The sequence below is a fragment of the Varroa destructor genome, unplaced genomic scaffold, assembly GCF_002443255.2.
Source record: "Varroa destructor unplaced genomic scaffold, Vdes_3.0 BEIS01000006.1, whole genome shotgun sequence".
Taxonomy (NCBI): Eukaryota; Metazoa; Arthropoda; class Arachnida; order Mesostigmata; family Varroidae; genus Varroa; species Varroa destructor.
In genome coordinates, this window is record NW_019211459.1 from 7,904,089 (window position 1) to 7,925,206 (window position 21,118).

Here is a 21,118-nt window from a genome sequence, read left to right on the forward strand (position 1 = left end):
GGCTACGTCATGTAAATGGACTATGTCATGCGTTTAATCTAGCGTTTCAACTGTGACCCGGACAACTCGAAACAAGCTGATATAATATTCAAGCATATCTATGTGTACAGCTTGTATAAGGTACCGTTTGTATCTGATAAAACGCTAGAACAGTTCATGACGCAATTGACAGAGAATGACTTAACTTTCTTTTTCAATCAAACTTTCGAATTCAAGTTAAGCACATTTCTAACCTTTCCCTGATTAGAGTCACTACAACGGTTGTGTACATTTATAATGCGTAGTTATGCTTTAAGGCGTGCGGTAGATAACGGTCTTCTCTTGTTACCTTTCAGGTAATAATAACTCGCGGTTAAATTCAAATAGCACGCTATGTTGACAATGTACGCTGCCAGTAGGAAATCTCTACTGGTGTTTTCCTACCGCGAAACAGAGCATCACAAGGATGGCAAGGACGTCTTGTGAAAAAACCATGGGAAAATTATTATCGTAAAAGTGCTATGTGCACAAATCCTACCAGACGAAGAATTGTCAACAGAAAAAAGTATACGAGCCCCAATCAGGTCTATAGACGTTTGATCTACTCCCACCTTTTAATGGTACAACCCCAAAAAATTAAGCAAGGACCTAGCTTTCTTTAGAAAAATAGCCATATCGTGTAACACCAGCGAATCGGCTACGACGAAGCGACTGCGTGCTTGGATCCAGCGCTCGAACATACTCCACCGCATCTCAGAGTTTATTGTACTTGACAACTCCGGTAAGAGTAAGTGTTTGAGCATTAAAAGAAACGACACTTTTAGACCGCTTAAAATAGCAGTCAGTGTGCTGTATATTCCTGTGTTTCTACGCTCGACAGCAACTGTTTATCATAATAGACGACTACGAAATCGTACTACGGACGGCACGACGTCTTTTAATGATACGTACAATCTCTGTACAAGGTTACTTGTTCTAATGACCCAACAACTGGGTCTGACCGCCGTATGCCACTGGTGTCCAGCTTTGTTCCGATGGACCACGAAGGCCTTTACGTTGAGCCTATTTAGTCCTGCTTGACGCCTATGATTCAGATGATTTGAGCACGCTGAATATAAGTAAGGGCTATATTTGTCACATTGCAGGTGCTAGTCATTGTTTGTCTTTCCTGCAGTTCACTAAGAAGTCGCCATCTACCTGCATCAGCTATGCACGGCTTAAACTTGGCAAAACAATAGCAACTATATCCGGTAACTAATCAGTACGTTCGCAGTGACTTGGCAGTTCCAATTAAAGTTTACGCAAGTCGCTTTCTTTCAACTGTGTGCAATAATGCGTGCATCTGATGGCACGGCGTCTCTTTTTCCTACTTGACACTTACTGAAGTTTGTAGTCATCACAATACGGTGCCATAAGTAAATCTGTATCGGTGTTGTCATATACTTGATGTACTCTCTGTACACTGCGTCGCCGATATTCAGGCTCCAGCCGGGTAAATGATCTGCGATACGCACACCGCTGAAGCACTGTTGTTGGCAGACACGCACATATATATAGTACAGTTAGTACCCTAACCTCTCGTTTCCGTAGCCCCATAATCCAATGTATAATATATCCGTCTGTCTATACCTGGTAGCAAAAGCCCCCAACAGTCGCAGTGACATTCAAACTGACAACTGCCGCTGTCTTGTCTATGGGTCTACTGCCGTCGAAGGAGAAGCGTGATTGAAAGCTGTGCCGTAGTGGCGTTGACGACGTCCTATTGTTCCCTGGCAGCAGTTAAATGAATAAAAAGTTTCGGAGTCGAAGCAAGAGAGGCAAGGCTTCAACTAGATCGTGAAGAAAAAATGAAGTAAATCAGTTGAGTTTTCAAAGAGAGGTAATGAGATCTGCTCCAAGCGAATACCAAAGTCGTTGACGCCAGCTGGGGCCACTGGTAATGACAGTGGAAACGTGGATCCTATCTCGCCCCCGGGGTGCAGTTAATGTTGACATCGGATATTGCATTCGAACGGGGTCAGTTCGATCTCTGTATCACTTTATCCATCGGCCAATGGCCAATTCCCGGAGAGTCCTGAGAGACAAGAAAAATGCAGAGGAAACCAGTATATATCTTTACCATCATCGTTTGCGGATATTTTTTTATATTTCCTTCATTGGTATCGCTAGAACAGGTTCCATCGACTAATACAGAATCATCAAAAATGACTTACGTATGTAACATATACAACATGATTTATTTAATCATTTACAGGAGCAGCACCTGTTAACAACAATAAGATATTGCCACTAAAAGTCACTGCTTTTCTTTTGCTGGTAGCTCTGTTCATTCATGGTCTATGGTTCTGTATAGAGATGTGACCTCTATCCAAGTCCATACCTGTAAGAACGAAAAATTTCGTGACAATATGGTCATTTTCAGGCTTCATAAGGTCATTCTTAATTTCACTAAAGTTATTTTCATGTAAATCGTGCACGCTACTCGACACATTCTTTAACAACATACAGTACGTGCAAAGCCTATACTGTGCAATCTTCCAATGTATGTGAGCCCGTTTTCAATCGACGCACGTCTGTTAGACGTTCGGTTACGTACGTACAACCGACAGCGTCATCGTCTGCAACTCTAGCGTCTTACGCTTGCACTTCGATTGCCCCCTCTGAGAGTTTAAATCTATGAGGGAGGGATGGTTGACTCAGAGGGGAAGAAGGGGGCGGATGGGCGGGGATAATAAAATTGAATTGCGTCATTTGATTGATGCCACTGTTACTGCATTGAGTCGCTGTAGCTAGCTACTATTCTACTAGTCCTAGCAATGGAAAATATTATTATCACTGGTATTTCGGCTAAAGGCTAACGGGACTTTATTTCATGTGTACGCCACACACCCACACACACCCACCCACACACACACACACACACACACACACACACACACACACACACACACACACACACACACACACACACATACACACACACACACACAAACACATACACATTCGTAACAACAGCATCGTTACATTAAACAATTAGATCTACAATGGCACTGTATGAAGGATTATATTGCCAAAAACGTTATTTATTATAGAAGATAAACATAATATTATAAATAAATCTAAATAGCAGCCCGATAATTAAAAGCTAGTTAAATATAAAAATTTTTATAGGTGACTTTATTAAATATACGATGTGCTATACACACTGGAAATATTTATCAGATATATCGCGTCGTCCATGGCCTTTTAAACAAGGTCCTTAAAAATGATGAAAAGCTGTTTATAAACCTTGTTCTTTAGTTATTATTAATATCTAGCCATACTATACAGATTTAACTAGCGTTGCGTAAATATCCAATACACGTACGCTACTGACCTACACTTCGAAAAACTGAAACGATAGCATAGCTGAGACGGAGATCTGCTACGAAATACGCGGAAGCCTCATTTCGAAGTTAGCGATATAAGAGAGTAACTGAGGTCGCTCCAAGAACCAGCCTTAGATAATGGTTTCATTTCATAATTTATACGTGACAAGTCATATTTGATAACAAGGTCGTAACGAATACCAGACGGGTCTTCACGAATGTATCTTTCTGGCAACTTAAACCTTCGATATCTCTTATGCGTATTCCAGGTCATCGAGCCCTCGACGACGCCTAGGTAGACCAGAGTCTCTAATCTTGTGCTGTAGCGTTAAGCGGGTCACGCCCATTTGTGGTTTGATAGCGCACACAACTTTCGATTAACTAGCCTCTATGTTTCGAGTTTTACGTCCGGTATCGCTGTTAGATATATCGTCAGGCTGGCTCCTAACCATCACGAAAGGAAATCCGTCTGTGTCCAGATTTGAACCTAGACCGCAACGTGTCTTTAACTAGCCTATGTATATAAGTAGGGCAGTTGCTCCAGCCTTCGAGTTCGAGACACAGATATCTATTGTATCATCTATGTAAGACCTAACTTCCAACACGAAGTCAAAAATGCAACGCATCTTCTTAGCGGATTGCAGAAAATAACGTCTATTTGTCTTACAGTATTTACTAAATATTTCTACCTATATGTTTCTTTTTTTTGCTAAGAACGACCAGTCTACATCTGCTTTTCATCGAAATTACGTGCCCGTAAAATTCGATACCACTCTCGCAAGCTAGAAGCCAATTGAACGTTACTAGTGTTGAATATAGCGATGATGATCAGACAATCATTGATAACCTCGAATAACAGAAGAGACTCCGTTCTTCTACTCGTGCTACTCGATTTGGTTGGCGTTAAAAACACGCGTCCGCTACTGCTTTTCGTTTATTGTGATGCTGTACGGAACAATGGCGCTCAAAATGATCATTCGGGCAGGATGGCTTAGATCGTGTTCTATTGTTGGGGCTGTTACTGGGTCGATTGCTGCGGGCAATGTTAGATAGACGCCACCGATGTCATTTACTGGCAAGTCTGGCCCGCTCCGGTCTGATGCTGGCCGGTTGTTCCCCCTTCGTTTCGAACGGTCGCGGTTGCCGTCTCCTGTTCCCGGGAAGGTAACTTACCGGTCGTCCAATGGCCACTGACTTGTCCGTATGTTTACAAGATCGAAAACTGCTAACAGAAGTGCTTATAATAGCAGCACAACTACAGTTGCTTGGTAATGATCGTAGGGATAGTAGCTTTACTGTTTGTCCCTTTGGTGTTTCTGTGTCTCTCTTGCACCATTGACGCTATCTACGAGCTGTTGACAGCCGTTGCTATTGCTGCTCATCGCCTGTAGTTAGTAGGCGGCTATCAGGGAAGTAGGCAGCAGGACGAGGCAACAAGTGTCGATCTCTTCGGCACTGCCTGTTCCCCGTCGTCTGCCTTCGACCGGCTATCCGTTCAAGCGTGCTCCTGCCCTGTTCGATAGATGACCCAGAAGAAAACGGGTAGAAGAACTGTTACTTTTCCGGTCGTTGTTATGCTGATGCCACGACTGCCGAGTGCATGTGCGGCAAGTATTAAGCCATAAATGCACAGGCGAGATGAACGCTGACGGTTGAACGGATCTAACTGCTGTCGCGCTACCCGATCAACATTCTCAGTGCTAAAAGCGATTCGACCAGCAACTACCTGCCGCTATCTTACACATCATCAGCAGAGCGATGACAAACCCTTGCGCCAAATTTCAACGAGCTGACAGACCTCTACAACTGGAGAAGGCTAGAAGCGACAGGCCCGACAGAAAACGAGAAAGGTGGCCTGACGAAGATTGTACTACGCTCAGGTATACCCACCCACATGAATCAGTATCATTTACATGTAGCGTTAGCTGATATGGCTAGCAGTGTTTGCCATAATTCTTTCTATTATCTAAGCGCCGACTGGCGCCATCGACACATCGGTGGCTTTATTTGTAAACACTAGATACCGGCCCCAGTTCAACTATGTGAGATCAGTCAGCAGGAAAAGCTGTTGAAAAATGACGAAAAATGATGCCTTATGTAATTCTCCTGGGTAATGCCGCTCGCAAAACCTAGAGAGGGTGGGTGTTTGGCTCGCCCATTCATCTTTAATGGATTGCTTTCAACGGCCCCCACCTCTAGAACTGACTATGCGACACTATTAACGAAAGGGGAAGATAAAACGGAACCGAGCTATGTTATTGTGCATCGTAGATAACCTATCCTCTCTAGCTAGTCCAATGAAGGCATTGGCAAGGGTCCCCGTGAAAAATTATCTACCTATTTTCGATGTCTTTTCATATTATTCGTCGCATTGTCCCGTCCTCTTAAATTTGTAACCTTAATCCTTCTGTCTTAGGCAATTTCCGTTACACTAGAATCGAGTCATTGTGGCTACAAAACAACATCCTATGCGTTCGGTTTCATGTATGTAACAGCAGTTATAGCTCGATTGTTTATAGCGACTATGTATGCATATATCCATATAGTGGTTAGGTTAAAATTTACTGATTTACCCTGCAGCAAAGCTTTAACCTATATATGTATTTCTTTAGACCTTTCAATATATCGAGACTGAGAGAATTAATACCGATACTAGTTAGCGTACTTAATCACGGAACGAAGATCAGTTGCTCGAGTGGAATGGCATTAACAGGAGAAACGGCAAAATTTGTCCATAACTGTTCGAGGTAAAACTATCCAAATCGTGTCCACTTTTGTGCGCCTGGTCCCTTTATCAGCCGTTATAACTTTTAGCCATTTTAACAGCCACTGTTTCGGCCTATAGGTCTGAAGTATCGGACGCCTCCCATAACATTATTAAAATAGAATAATTTATTCCATTACTATCTTGCATCATACTGTATGCATTCGACATCATATATCAAACATTTTTTCGATTTCGGGTCGTACATTTACGGAGAGAAAAAAGTTATAAAAGTCACACTTATTATCGTTCAAGCAAGCATCATAAACATCGTTTCTAGTGCCTTACTTCTTGAGGACCTCTAGAGCAGATGGCCCGTGCTCATTGCGCAGGACTCGCGCCCCCCAAACGCCTACTCCCTAATAATTTTTCTGAGCACTAGAACGCTAAAGGGGGAACTAATTACAAATGTCCCGTCCATGGGGGCAATGTTCATAGGTGCACCTGTTACGCACACGTGGGTGACCGATGCCGACAGATGCCCGCTGATGTCAGGGACCGCAGGGTCACAAGGCAGACAGAAGCGCAGGGTTGGGACGATCTGTAAGAAAGCGATTCCACAAAAATCGAATTGCTACGGCAATAGCCGATACAAATTGTGGAAAAGCTAGTTGTAAACGTTTTCTCTCTACCCAGATGTAGTGTAGAACGTTGATCCGGCGTGCCAGCAAAACAAAAAAAAGTTCTCGTTTCTCGTAGCCGTCAATACCGTAATGCGCTCCGTCTCGGTTTACGTCTGTCTACACAAGACACGATTATTTATGTGTAGTTATTTCATATGTTCCCAATAGCAGACAAAATACATTGGGTTGAAGATAGGCGAATATTTACAGACGATAAATGCTCGCCGCTAGCTTTCATCGAGCACACTTTGCAAACCTATGGCGAGCAAGAGCATCAATAATTTTGACCTATCTGTGTGTCGGAACATTTACTTTTGGTGTAAAAAACGTTCGGAAAACCCAGACAAATGGAAGGAACAGCTTAATTTTCCAAAAATTAACAGCAAAATGTATAACAATCGACGGAAGATTCGTGAAATCATCTGTCAATTTTCTGAGCTGTCTGTTTTTCGGCTATTGTGGACAACTAAATGCACGTAAACTAGCCTTGTAGCCTACTATTAATTAGTGAATAAGATCTGCACTAGAAACAAGTCCAACTCACATGAACGATTCCGAAACCGTTCCACGCCGCTTCGCGTCTTTCTCGCGTTGAGTTTCGGGATCGAGCGGCGGATCGCAGCATTTTCACGTCGAAAAACGAAAGAAAGCTGGTTGGACCGTTAGCCCTAAGCCTTTATGGTTATGCAGTCAAAAGTGGATCCGTAGGACTTCAGACTTCGGATCCTTGGCGTCTCGACGCGACGCTCTGCGACGAGGCAAGGTCTGCCTTGTCGGCCGCTAGACCGAACACGGTACCAATGTTTACTGGCGGTAAAGATCATAGGCAGATGGTTATGTTTATTTAGCGGCTAGAAAAAAGCGAGTAGGATTTCTTTCATCTTTTTTTTCGTGTGTAAGACGTTGCTGTAGCGAAACTAGTTGAAAAGGCTGTTGTTACTTTGAGGGTGGTGACTGGCTGTTGCCTTTCGTATTGTCTTATCTCGGAGCAACACCTTTTGGGCTAAATTAGTATTTCTGTTGCATCGTCACATCTGTATGGGATAAAAGAGATAGATTAAATAAACTTGCTTTGGTATAAGATGTGCTATTTATAAGGTATGACCGCAAAGGCTGTATTATTAGTTATTAAACCAGCGATAGTGGTAGCAAACCGCGTACGTGCTAGTCGGGGTACAAGCTAAAATCCTTAATGATTTAAAATTGTTCTGCTAGTTTTTCGAAGTTCAATTTAAATAACATTTATGTTTAATAGTTTTCGAAATCTGTAAATATATTAATTAATATTTAATGCATGTTTTTTTTCACACAAGCCAATATGATTATCGTTCAACTAGTGGCTTAATTGTTGATGCGGATCGCCGTTCAGACGTTTCGAGTGCACCGCGAGAACTTAAAATGTCGGTTCAACTCAATTATTTTGTAATTTCTATTTTGAAAATTTATATGCTTACAGCAAGGAATATTTAAGGGCTTGTCAATAAAAATGGTTTCCTCCAACTGCGTCCGACTTTGTGGCTCTTTAAAAAAAGTATGATTAATTAACATGATCACTTTCGATAATTTCTCGAAATATTTCTCTTTTTTCCCGTTAGACCTCGTTGAGTCCTATTATTATTACTACTATTAATAATATTGATAATAACTAAACGTAACGTTCCCAATCCAGTTTCCGTTTGGACACCACTGATTTGAAAGCTGCTAACTGACCGTCGTTTCTGTTTCCTCATCCAGTTGCCGGGCAGCGAGCAGCCATGGGGCAGCCGCGGTGACAGGGCTCTGTTAATTGCTAAAATCATTAATACACACGAAAAAACATAGCATACTATTAAATACCACACCACTATAAGGTGTCGACCCCATCTGTAAGCTAAGCAAGTCAAAATCCTATCGTGCCGCCGTATCGTTACTGCTGAAACAATAACGTTTCGCTATTTTTGTCTAAACAAGCTGATCGTTTGATATGACGAAAATAGACATAATAGAAGTTGATTATGTCTATCCACTGTTCGCTCCCCTCATACGAAGAAGCGCTGTTTGTCGTCAGTGTTTATTTACGTTACGTTACGTGATAGTAGGAGACGGGGCTATATAAAGCGGCGGACGGGCTACTGTGCAAAGCAAAATTCGTACTAGCGTCCGACGACATCGTACATGCTGGTGAGAGAGAATGATTATGCGAGCAAAAACAATGGATTTGTACACAGAAAATAGAACGGCGATAAATCAGCGTCAAATGACGCGGGTATTGTCTTGTTCCTTCTGGCTGTTCCCAGCGAATAGCACCGTTCTAATTTTAGATTTCGTCGTTGTCGGCATCATCAGTATCAGCATCGATGTGAATTGTTTCCTAATACCCTAATGCTAATAGCGACCAGTTATCGTAGACGTTACGGTGACAGGTTTATCTGTTTTTAGGATTAGCGCCGGTAGTGCAGAAACAACCAACAAAACACCGTTGTATTGTCTATCTCTGGCTTTTCTATCACCACTGTCGCTGTAGTCGCTATCGCATATGAGTTCCTACACGAATGGAATACCTCCTAAAATGATGACAATGATTTTTGCTGTGCTCGTCTTTAATTCGTTTTATTTTCTGTTATTGCTATCGTAGTTAACGCTGTGTCGTGTTCTACTTTGTCCTTGTCACCATCGGCTACGTCTGCTGCTAAATAGACTGGAATGCTAGCGGCGTACTAGTGTACCAGATGGCTGCCTTCCGCTACTGCAGAAGCTTATTGTTGTTGTGCTTTAAATTGCACAGAAGGAACTACCTGCACAGACGGTCGCGATTTCCAAACGGGATCACCGGGCGTCCCTTGATGATCTTCGGCTGAATTGATGCGATCGTTTACCATTCACTGGACCGTACTGGTCTGAGTACGTGCCTTTGTTGTTGCTCTATCAGACTGTTGCTTCGCTACGTCTGTTGCACAACCCTCCATACATAATCTAGATCGCCTATGTACCCCTGACTCCTCCTTTCCGCTCAGCGCCGTTTTTAGTCTGCCGCCTCACTTCTGACCGTCTAGCTGTCGGTTGGTTCTTCTGCATACATTGCCTGCTAACGTACGCTACTAATGACGTGGCTCCGCGACCGTCGACAGTGTCCGCGAAAGCGTATGGCACTGCCCTAACGGAAAGCTTTCCAGCGGTGGCGATCTGTGCTCGAGCCATTCACCAATAGCTGTCTATCGCAGCCGCAGCTACTTATTCTGGCCGTTTGTTTTTCCAGCGGCTCACTCTTCCCGGCCGACCATTCTGATGCGGTAAACTTCTAGCTTCACGCAACTGGCTCCCGATGATAATGGCTGTAAAGATTTTTTTTCGGCAAGCCGTTGTTTAGGACAACAACAACAACAACAACAACGATGACTTCGCCGGCCATCGGCAGACAAAAACCAGTCTAACGGACTTCAGAATGTCGAGGCATCGGTTTATCCCTCACTTTTGTGCGCTGTCTTAGTTAGACAGTGTTGCTCAAGCAGACGGCTTCAGTGGGCTGGCACTAATGCCTAACATTGGCTCCCTGACTGACTATAGAGCTTAGTTGTCAGCAACAGGCTTTCACTACAGAACTCGCCAGTGTTGACAACAGCTCTGCCGTTGTGGCGAGCTGCCTAATTATTCGTGACCTTGTCCGTATTGCTCTTTAACAATGACACGCTCTCTATGAATCCTTCGTTTTCATTGGGTTAGCTGGCCGTGGCGCTTCGGTGATGCCAGCGCTACATTACGAACAGGAGCATTACTGCGACAGCAGCTTCAAACAATAAATACGGCTACGAACTGCTAAAGATGGGATTAATGTTGATGACGCTATACAGAATATGCGTTACTCTATGAACAGTGGTGACAATGGCCTATGCATATGGCGACTCCGTTTTAACACTAATAATAACAGCAGCGGTCGCTTCTGCTGTAACGTTAGCGCCTATTCGCCATAGCCGTCAAGGGGTACCTGGAATCAAAATGGAATGCGTCTGGGGTTCGCCGTGCAGTCGACCGCAAATGGGCATAAATACTACTACATTTTTGATTCGGTTAAATCGGATTTTCCTGCCAGTGATTTCGAACCTGACGGTGTCCCTATTATTATTGGTACGTGGAAAATTTTGTACGGTAGTGTCTCATGGACGTTCTTTCAGCTCTTGCTACACTTACGCCTGCATCTTCACCTTTTTTCCTGTTAATTTTGTCGGAATCATTTAGTCATTATTAATTACGTAAGAGGTAAATGGGTCCGGCGTGTTCGATGTCTGTCTTCAGAAATAGAACGAGTACTTCGCCATCCCTACTGTATACTTTCCGGTCGAACGACCTAACGGTTCCGGCCAAATTAGCGCCACGATAATATTGATGATTTCCCATGTAGCAAAGAAGAAGTTTATTTATTAGACAAATGAAGAGCGTAAGAAGCTTTGAAGTGACACAAAAAAAGAATGCGTATCTACAAAACTGTGTCTTTGTCATTCGCCAGTCAGCCTCACTAGATTATCGGTTCCTATGGATGCTCTGGCTAAATACGTCCATGTAAAATTACACCACATTGATCTTTTTTCCTAAACAACCGAGATAATATAAGTTCGCGAGTTAGGGCTTTTGTGTTATTGCAAGCTTAACTCTAATCAGCACGGCTTGTGTAGCCTTGACCCTTACTGGGCCGAACGGGAGCCGATGTCAGCGGACTCAAGACGTTAAGGATAATCAGCAAAAGGAACAAAGTTCCCGTAAGCCTCAAACCATCGTTACTATCAATATGTGCTTCGCTATAAAATAGCGTCACGATACAGCATTTATTAAGATTAGGGACGCATATTGAGAATTGGGGAGCATATACAACGCTGATGCGGTATATACCGTGGTAATGGATCATAGCCCGACCGAAGTGTATTGCACAAATTTTGCTTGCAATTTTCTTATGAAGGGCTCGCGGTTCGAAATCGAAGAAAGAAGGACGAATCTTTAGTAATGGTAGCCAGGTGGGTCAAATAACGAGTCCGTCTGTGGTAACCTGGCTGTACAGAGGCGGCGGCGGCGGCGGCGGCGGCGGCTTGTGTCGCAGGTGTATGGAGTGTGGAATAAAATCATATTGGAGGAAAGGTTGCTTAAGAAGCAATGAGATAACGAATTTGCTACCCTTAAAAAAACACAGATTGTTCGATATGTAGCTGTAACATATGTAATATGTATGATATGTAAATAAATTACTCCGTAAGACATGCTAAATAAACAGGACATATTAGCTGGATATTGTTAATTAATGTACGGTGAGGGCCTTGTAGGCAAATCGTGCGCCGATCCCGGGCAACCGACCGTGTGCAGAGTTCTTGTTATAGGCGGTAGAATATGAGGTATCCACATGTACCACAAAAAGAGTGGACGAGGATAGCCGCACGGAGACATTCCATAAAGATAAAGAAGCTTGGCTCATATTGTCTCGCTGCCAGCTTAGCGATACCATAGAATTTTCGATGCGTCGAGTTCGGGCTGACCGGGGTCGTCGTGACGCTGTTACTGGCGGCAAGCATGGTGGTGGGTAACACCGGTAATTTATAGAATAAGGGGGCATGGATCTTGTTAGCGCTCACAGAAGGCAAGGATAGCAATCTCTGCTCATATCTGCTCGCGCAATTCATGCTATTACCGAACGTAAGCGACTGTGGCCAGATCACCAGAAGATTTCGCCAAATTTGATGGCACTTTACCTGCCACCGAGCACACACGTTTGGGCGCGCTGTCTGCCTTTGCACGTAAGCGGTCCCTGTCGAAGCAATTAGTACGTCAAATAGTAAGTGCCATAAGATGCAGGCTCGGTCTGTGCGATCGGTTGTGGATCTTTCATAACGATACGAAGTTTACTAGTCGTCTTTAAAGCAAAAACGGTAAAATACATTAAACCTCTTTAAAATGTGTATTGTAGATGTAATCAGGCTGCCCCTAGTCGAGTTAGTTCAAAACGCAGTTAACACATTTCAACAGTTTATCTTTGAGTGAAAAATTAGTAAAAAAAAAAACGATTTTTTTCTATCTGTTTCATGATGAGGATGCTTTGCAAACAGTGAGAAATACTTAGAGGAACGGCTTCTACGCGAAGAAGCCTTAAAAATCCCAAGGTCCTATTCATGCTATGTAGGCTAGCTAGGAAAATCCCTTAAAAACGTACCAATTAAACTATTTTTATTGGCAAGAAGAGTACAAATTTCATTCAAATGTGATTTTGAGGACTCAACACGCGGTGAACAATTCTGAAAATCTCACTTAGCAAAACGTGTGATTACGTTGCTTCGTCTATTAATTACTTTCGAATAAATGCATAGCATTTAGTACAGATAAAACTCGCATAGATTTCAGCTACTTCGTTACCCTGGGATCACGCGACAAACAAAATCCTAAAATATAGTGTATTTTGAGGATAAAAGTCTCATTATAGCTGATTGACCTCCAGACAGAGACAGCAATGGAGGATGCGAAATACCGTCAAACCACTGCGGTGAAGGGTCCCGAGAAACCCACCGAACATTCAGACAAACACAAGTAAAAGTTCCAGAATAAGCCAGGACATGACGGCCTGCTTGGTAGCTCAGCTGTTAAGGTATTCGATACCATGTCGCATTGGTTAGTGAGTTGTCGAAAGGGATCCTCTAGTAGTAGCCACCAGAAAGAGAAGACGGACACCAAAATGGCGGTGTATATAAATCTAAAACTGTGTTAAAGTAAGATGGGATAAAATGTATTCGAAATACACATATTCACCTAGTAAAGCACGATTAATGAAAGAAGGTGGATTAAGTCAGCGTTATTAACACATTAGGGATACTTGGCTGTTTCCGTTTATTTTCACATTCTGAGAACTTCCTGTGGCTCTCACCATTCGAATATTATACGATTCGCTCGTAGCATTCACAGCTTTATGGGGTACAGGATTTTAGAACGATTCCGATTCATAGTCCGGCACTTAAGTTTGTGGGTTCTATGGATTCTATCAAAATGCGCTAACTTGTGCTAAGTCAGAGGCGCACCGAACGCTAATGCGGCATTAAGAACGACAACTATTCAGTATTTCCCTACGCCGGCACACCGGTACGTAAGCACGTGTGGAATATACGCAGCAGGAACCATGGACATAATGTCTGCCGCCTAAGTACGAAAGCAGAAGGCAAAAAGTAAGGTTTTCTACAGTTGCCGGACAAACCGGGAAAAGATCGATGATAACGATCGAGTCGGCATAACGGATGAGGGCACAATTTTTTCGTTGGTATAATACGTAACATGAATGTCAAATGTACTAGACAGCACTTTATACTACTGGGCAACCTTTAGGCAATGTTATGCTCCGCAATAGGTTCCTTATGGTGAGTATCCTCTGCAATCATTCGTCGACCATTAATATTGACAATGACGTCTTTTGTTCTGTTAGCTTTGCTACAATAGAACTTCGCAGCCATTTTTAGCAAGAACGTTAAGCGATTATACAGATTTACATATGTACGTGGTCAGTGTTTGACCGAGGCACGGTGGGTCCCGGTGAAGACGAAGTAGGTAGCGCGTTTGCCTGCTAAACTTGAGGAATACGTGGTAATCCTGGTTTGAATCCTAGCGTGAGCACCCTTCATTTCGTACTGCGAGCCAGCCAGCCAGCCAGCCAGCCGTCTGATAGAATGTCTAACGGCGGTACCGGACTTGAAACTCGAAAACATTTAGGAATACAGAAACATAATTGTTGGCTATGATTTTCCGATCTGATAATGACTGCCGTTTAATCCAACGTCGGCACCCATTCGCATCAGTGAATCTGTTGACTGTTGGAAATGACAAGGATCGGTTCTTCAGTTAGTTTCAATTGCCGCATAGGTCTTTAAACATTTTTCCTTTATCAGAAAGGATGTCTATTTGCTTTTTTTTTTTTCGGTGAAAAGTTTGCGTGTATTTATCTTCTGCGAAGAACGTGCATAAATCATGTTTATTGATTTCAACATGCTTAGATTGCTATTGTAGCTTAACCAATTTATTTCCATAGTTCGCTGAAACACTGCGGCGCCTCATATTGTGCAAACGTATGTCCACCCTTATCATTTCATAAGCTCCCTATAGCCATTATTTCCATAGACGCTCAGTCGTATAATATGTTTATGTGTATATATGGCTGAATGATGTAATACTTTTCACGTGAGTTTGTTTTTACTTTTATAATTACACAATGCTATTTCAGTGTACCTTTATATTCACTGAGCGTGAACAGACTATACCGACTTGTCCCTAACAATTGTGCTAATTGCTACTGTTATTGACAGGAAAAACCTATCGTAACTCTACTTCTTCCTCACTCAGCTACGTTGTCTCTTAGAGGTGAAAATAGGAAGTCCTATTAGGTAGTAATCCATTTGTTTGTCTGCGCGTTCCCGCGGATGTCAATGTTCATCGCCACTGTTGACGCGGCTGCTTTAGCCACTGGGGTTAGTACGATATGATATGACCGTAAACTTTGAATGATAGTTATGGATGGAGTCTCAAACGTAATCTGTTCTGATTCGTCACGTGTGCACACTGGACCGCACACGTACCCCATACTGCTCTAACAGTGACCTTCATAGTGACTAATGACGGCAAAGCGGTAACCAACAGTTGGACGGATTCGATAACAGGATGCCTCCAAGAGACGGGGGGGAGAGGGGGGGGGGGGTAGTTAGAAATAGACTGAAGGCCTGGGCCCGTTTTGCCCTAGCCTGGAAAAGCGCCAGATGTTGCTTTTTGCTAAACTAATGAGGGGTGGAGATGGAGCCGCAATTCATTTCGTTTGAGCTTCCAGTCCCCTTCAAACGGTAGCACGCCACACGAGTCACATTAACCCAAACGATTACGCCAAATTGATGGGCAGTGCTTTCGATACTGTATATTAGTGATGGCAGTAGTTGTTGTAGTAGCACCGAACAAACGGCCAAAATCTTTTCTCTATAAATTGCCGAATTCGAATGATATCTCACACACCCTCACGTGTGTCAAGGAAGTGTATCAGACCCGATCGGGAAACGTTATACTTGAAGGGTCAGTCAATCGTCAGATGTAACCTTGAACTAATGCTACGAGCTCTTAAAAGTACCAGCGGTTGAAGGTGGAAGAGATATATGCTTGCTTTTGTTCGATGGGCTTTTGATCGGAGAGGTTCAAGGTGGTCATCTTCCTTCGTTTATCTATCGTTAGCTTAATAACATGACATTGAGCGTATGGTTTGATTTTCGCTGAATGACGATATGATGGATCTGAACGAACTTAGCCCACATTATGCGCAACGATGGTGGTCATTGTGTCATTGTTACAATCCCTTCTGCTATGGCAAGTATTGCTGCACATGGAGATATAGAAAACACTTGATCGGCTGAGGAATATAATAGGTTACGAATTTGCAACGGAATCATTTGCGTTTATGGCCTTCATCAATACGTGACTAACGTGCATAAACGAGGTCCAGTCAGGCTTAGCCTACCTAAAATGATACGTTTATCCCACGCCTAATCAGTAATTCCAGTGCGTGTGCGTTACTAATGAAATAGGCAAAATTTCCAAGCTTAAACAAGTGCATAAACGTTAAAAGGTAAAGAAAATAGTGGGTAATCATTCAAATAATAGGTTCTAGACATTTTATCTCTGTAACGGCATAGATGGCGGGATCATTTTAAAACTATTTTTTAGTAATATGATAAATAAAAACGTGAGGAGTTTTGCGTAAAACAGTTTTAATAAAATTAATTAAAAATATATTCATTATTAGCTGTTTGGGAATGTCACCAACAATGTTTGTTCTTTATGCAGTAGCTTTGCATACGTTTATACAGTAATTTACGAGACAATGCATTTATGCATTATATTCTAGAGTACGCCCTATGAGAAATTTAACTTTCTAAAAATGCGCAATAAAGTTCCTATGCACTCCCTTGCTCTCCACTCGATACTATATTATACTATCTATTGTATTTCAGGCACAAGTCAACTAAACTTCCCATTGATTATCTCACGGGATCTTCATCTCACCGCACAGTTATCCACCAGCCCGCAAGATGATTTCCGCATCAGCCCGCATGATTATTATACAATTGCACATACGTAGACAGGGCAACCATAGTAGGGACTGGAAATTATGTCATTTTACGTCAGGGGGTATGGAGGTATGGTAGGCACTCCAAACTTCTCGTGGCCTACGAGCGTCGATACCATGAGCACCCAGTCGGATGTAATACTATCCTGATTATTTTGTAATCGTGTAAGGATCGGGCGCTCCGTTTAGACGGACAGAATCTCAGACAACTCTGACAGTGAAGTGGAAGGAACGATAAAGCTAACTGGGCACACAGCAGTTTAATATATAGGATTGTGAAAAAATAATGACCGTTTTTAAGTCATAATATGAACAAAATGTTTTTGTATATTTCGAGATATGATTGTTAAATTAAATACATGCTGATTTTATTGATGATTTTCTGGCACTTTTCAGATTACACCGTAATTCCATTGTTGTTCCATTTTGTGGCTTCTGTGCGAAAAATTATGATGATGGTTTTTACATCCCTTCAGTGAACCTAAACACTACTGAGAGTGTTCAGAAACAGTTTAATGGTGCAACGCTAGCTCTACGGCTTATGAATTAAATTTTCCCATTTATATTTTATCAATTTTCATCTTGTAGCTAAAATATGAACGGTCTGATATGGCCACAGTGGAAGACGACGTTTACTAGTTCTTAGTTATGAACAGTAAAGGTCCGAATCTGAAACGGTGATGCACGATTACTCGTCAATCCCGCCAAACATATAGCGTCATCTTCCTTGGAGTCAGTCTGGGATTTGGGGAGCAGATTTTTTTTTATTTATTTTAACATTTCTAGGATGTTTATATGTGATACTTTTTTCATCACCCGTGATTAACCGCATTCAAATTGCTCGATTTAGCTATATTTCCGTGAAAATGGAACTATGGTCGGGTAAATACTTTTGGATAGACTCGTACGGCAATTCTTTTTATTAAGCTTTTTATTTAAGCTTTATTCTGTGGCCAGCTTTGTGTAAATGGTTCAAAATCGTTCGCTAGTGGACTATAGCATGACTACTAAGATGTGGGTCTTGTGCAACTTTTACAATAATTTCACCAACTTTTTCCTTAATTGGTCGACCACTACGAAGGGCATCTCTCGTATCGAAATTTCCAAAGCAAAAGCGGCAGAATAATCATTTTCTTCAATAATGGATCTTAATGGTAAACAGCTCATATTTTTTATGGGGCTACGCAACAACCATGCCTTTATCGTAAAAATATTGTAAAATATATTACATTTTTGCAGAAATGTTGCTCATCTACAAGGCGCTCTATCTTAAATCTAGATAAGGGTGCATCTACTACTACCAGATCTCAGCTTTCAAATGGTACCAACATGGACCCGACGCAACTTATATTACGTGAGATATGTGATTTTAACCACCTAGCTAGAAAAAGAACGGCCAATACTTTTTCGACGACCTATTGCTACGTTTTTATGTACGCAAATGGCCAGAGGGAGAAATCGTGAAAATAGGGAGCAGAAAGAAACAACATACAACAACAATGAAAATAGGAAAAAAAAATCAAAAGTATAGATTCTGCAAAAGCCATAGGTACAGTCGAGGTACTTAGCATCAATTTCGTTGCCTATATTCTACTAGTGGATTAGATTTTATTGCATGTCCTTCTTAGTATGACTAAAACAATCTGTCTGGCCGGCTGCACGGCTCCTTGTAAATCGCGTTGGCAACTTTCTGATGATACCAAAAGTAGGCACTGATAATGCCACTTACGGGGTTGCGCACTTCTAGATTAATATGACCTTACAGACAGACGGTGACGTTCGACTAATATCTTAACAAAATTTTCAAAGTAGCGCCATTGAACGTGACTCTTTCCATCTCTGATGTTCGTAAACGTAAACAGTAGAAATGCTTCACTAAACAAATGCACGTATGGGTAGCTGGTTGTGTATAAGCATATTAGAAGCATACTAAGAGAATTATCTAATAAATAAAAGAATAACATTACAGCCTATTAGTTAAAGTGCCTCCTGCCTATTGGATCGAAGATGTAACGATAGAGAAAGTTACGAAAACAGCCCTTATGTACAGTGGCCTAGTTATGGTAGTAGCGATTTTATGTAGACTCTAAAGCCATGATATATAGCTAGAACTACGAGATTACATTGGTCCGCCGGCAATCGTAAGCTAATGGTTACTGTATGTAGCAGTAATTTATGAGCTGAAACTGATATCAGCCAGAGAGTGGGTAGGCTAGTGGTACTTAGCCAGATGTACGTATATAATCGAATAGATTTAATAGTGACAAATAACTAAGTGCAAAAGGCAAAAAAGGAATTTTGAATTTTTGCGCGCTGTTTGAAGCTTTCCCATTGATATTAAAAAACGCTTGTCTACTTCACAGCTACTGCTGACGGTGACGATGATGGATGGGAACGACTAATGGTAAATGTGAGTGCTCATCTGTGTTTGATTCGGTGGTTGAACGTGTGCGAACGTTGCTCGTTTGAAAACATGCGCCAAAGTAGGCCGTCGAAAGCTTAGCGCGTCTTTCAAAAAGAAAAAAAACGGAAAAAGCAAAACGTTAAGGTTGGACAACAGAAAACGTCATGATGTCCGCGACTGGGTTTAACCGACGTTCACCCATTTGACGATGGCAGACTGCTTCTGTTGGTTGGAGGGAAAGGTTGAATAACAGAGGACGAACCGAGCAGGGGGCCAGGATAGCTACAACTGCTATAGGCTTATTGTTATAGCGAATATGGCCGTTCAGACTGGCTAGTATTTGGTGAAGCCGCCCCGTGAGTTTGGCGTGATAGAGGCTGTTGTTGCTAATGCTAGCGCTGCTGGATTTTCGTGCGGATGTTGGTGGGTAGCGGAACTCATTTGTCTGTAACAAACAGCTGTGTCTTCTTTAATAAGAGACATCCGTTCAAACCTGGTTGATTTTGACCATGACATGACTGCAGTGAAGATGCCAATGTGGCTCTGAACTGATAGTCCCATAACAAATCATCGAAAAGAGCAACTTCTTCTTGCATCATATATATATATATATATATATATATATATATATATATATATATATATTGCATATAACAGATAAAGTTGAATATAGATAAAATAGTTAGGAGGACAAAATAAACTCAGCCAGTAGTTTTGGTAGTTACAATTTGGATGTGTGGAGTCAAACACAAGCATTTATGAGCTACAGCGGTCCAAATGGTACTAATGGCCAAAAAACCTCATCGGCATTTGGAACACACAGCGATCAACATCTACGAATCTTTTACTGCCGATGCGACCCAAAACGAGTCTATGTGGTATCGTATCTGGAGTCTGCTGTAACATTAACATCAATCGTGTGAACAAACAGTTTTCAGCCGAAAATAGCTCGTGGAAATATTCTCTGCTTAGCTACTGATGGGGATTCATAAAAACTACTCGTTTCTATTGACACGCACTAGCGTGTGCTGGGTTGTAGAACATGACCAGTTTTTCCTGGGCATGCTTTCGAAATGACGATGCCACTGGAAAGGACGACAGTGTGAAAGGTTACAGCCAGCCAACCAGTCTATCGATTCATGACGTTTTTATGTTAGTATCAGCGACAGTAGCATTTAATTACGTTTATTGTTGTAAACTAAAATTAGTTTGTAGTTAATGGACCTTTCCGGACGATCGAATGTCAAAAACGAGGGAAGTGTTATGCGGTAGCATAAGGTCCTAATTGAGAATCGGATCTCAGGACCTCAAGGGAAAAATAAGCGGCTTCTGCCTACAAATATCATTTGAAGTTTAACTATGACACGCACACACACGCGAACAAACAAGTCTCCTGCCTCGCATCCACGGAATCACCCTATGTATATGCACGCATGCTAGCCCGATAACAATTGAAGGTCGCAAGCGATCACGGTTCACTAACCTACCCGTGTAACGATCAATGAATGGCCGACAATAAATGAAGAGACGGCACTCGGCTTTTGATAAATGTGAAAACAATGGCTATGGGTAGAATGCATATTTACCTCACTGATTTTGCGGATCAAGCGAACGCACTGAGTTCAGTTGAGATGGTACGACGAGAAAGCTATTTAGCTATCGAAGTAGCTTCGCTTTACTTTCGTCCAATGCCATAGGTGGACAAGGGTCCAGTTTCTAAGTTAGCTAAGCACCTATTTGCACAGACGAAGCCTCAGTGAAGTATCGAAGCTAATATCGTGTTTTGAAAAGCATGTGAACTTATCGAAATTATTTGAGTAGCACAGCGTGCAAGATATAAGCCTACAGATAAGTATCATGTAGGCTTACAATTTTCAGATTCAAACC

General features: G+C 42.1%; 2 protein-coding genes and 1 long non-coding RNA gene across 12 annotated transcripts in view; 1 reads left to right on the top strand and 2 right to left on the bottom strand.

Annotated features, from left to right (window-relative positions):
* LOC111252566 (annulin-like) overlaps positions 1–21,118 on the bottom strand; it is an 80,819-nt gene that overhangs the window by 39,749 nt on the left and 19,952 nt on the right. The window contains exon 2 of one of the 6 annotated variants that reach the window (XM_086992041.1): positions 1,886–2,053. The exons of the other annotated variants lie outside the window; for them this stretch is intronic. The gene's annotated coding sequence lies outside the window, so the exon portion shown is untranslated. The remainder of the gene's footprint in view (positions 1–1,885; positions 2,054–21,118) is intronic. 6 annotated transcript variants of the gene reach the window in all.
* Positions 1–21,118, top strand: part of LOC111252567 (uncharacterized) — a 60,286-nt gene that overhangs the window by 21,655 nt on the left and 17,513 nt on the right. Inside the window, exon 2 of one of the 4 annotated variants that reach the window (XM_022810710.2) lies at positions 336–766. The exons of 1 other annotated variant lie outside the window; for it this stretch is intronic. The gene's annotated coding sequence lies outside the window, so the exon portion shown is untranslated. Of the gene's footprint in view, positions 1–335; positions 767–3,174; positions 5,228–21,118 lie in introns of those variants that run through there. 2 more of the 4 variants (XM_022810711.2, XM_022810715.2) reach the window with 2 other exon arrangements.
* LOC147754810 (uncharacterized) lies at positions 2,156–20,952 on the bottom strand. 2 transcript variants are annotated; one of them, XR_015329625.1, is made up of 4 exons: positions 20,818–20,952; positions 8,445–8,523; positions 7,279–7,541; positions 2,156–2,359 (listed from the first exon to the last, which is right to left on the bottom strand). It is a non-coding gene; the product is annotated as an uncharacterized LOC147754810 (long non-coding RNA). The 2 variants fall into 2 exon arrangements; XR_015329624.1 differs by having other exon boundaries at positions 2,160–2,359; positions 7,279–7,768.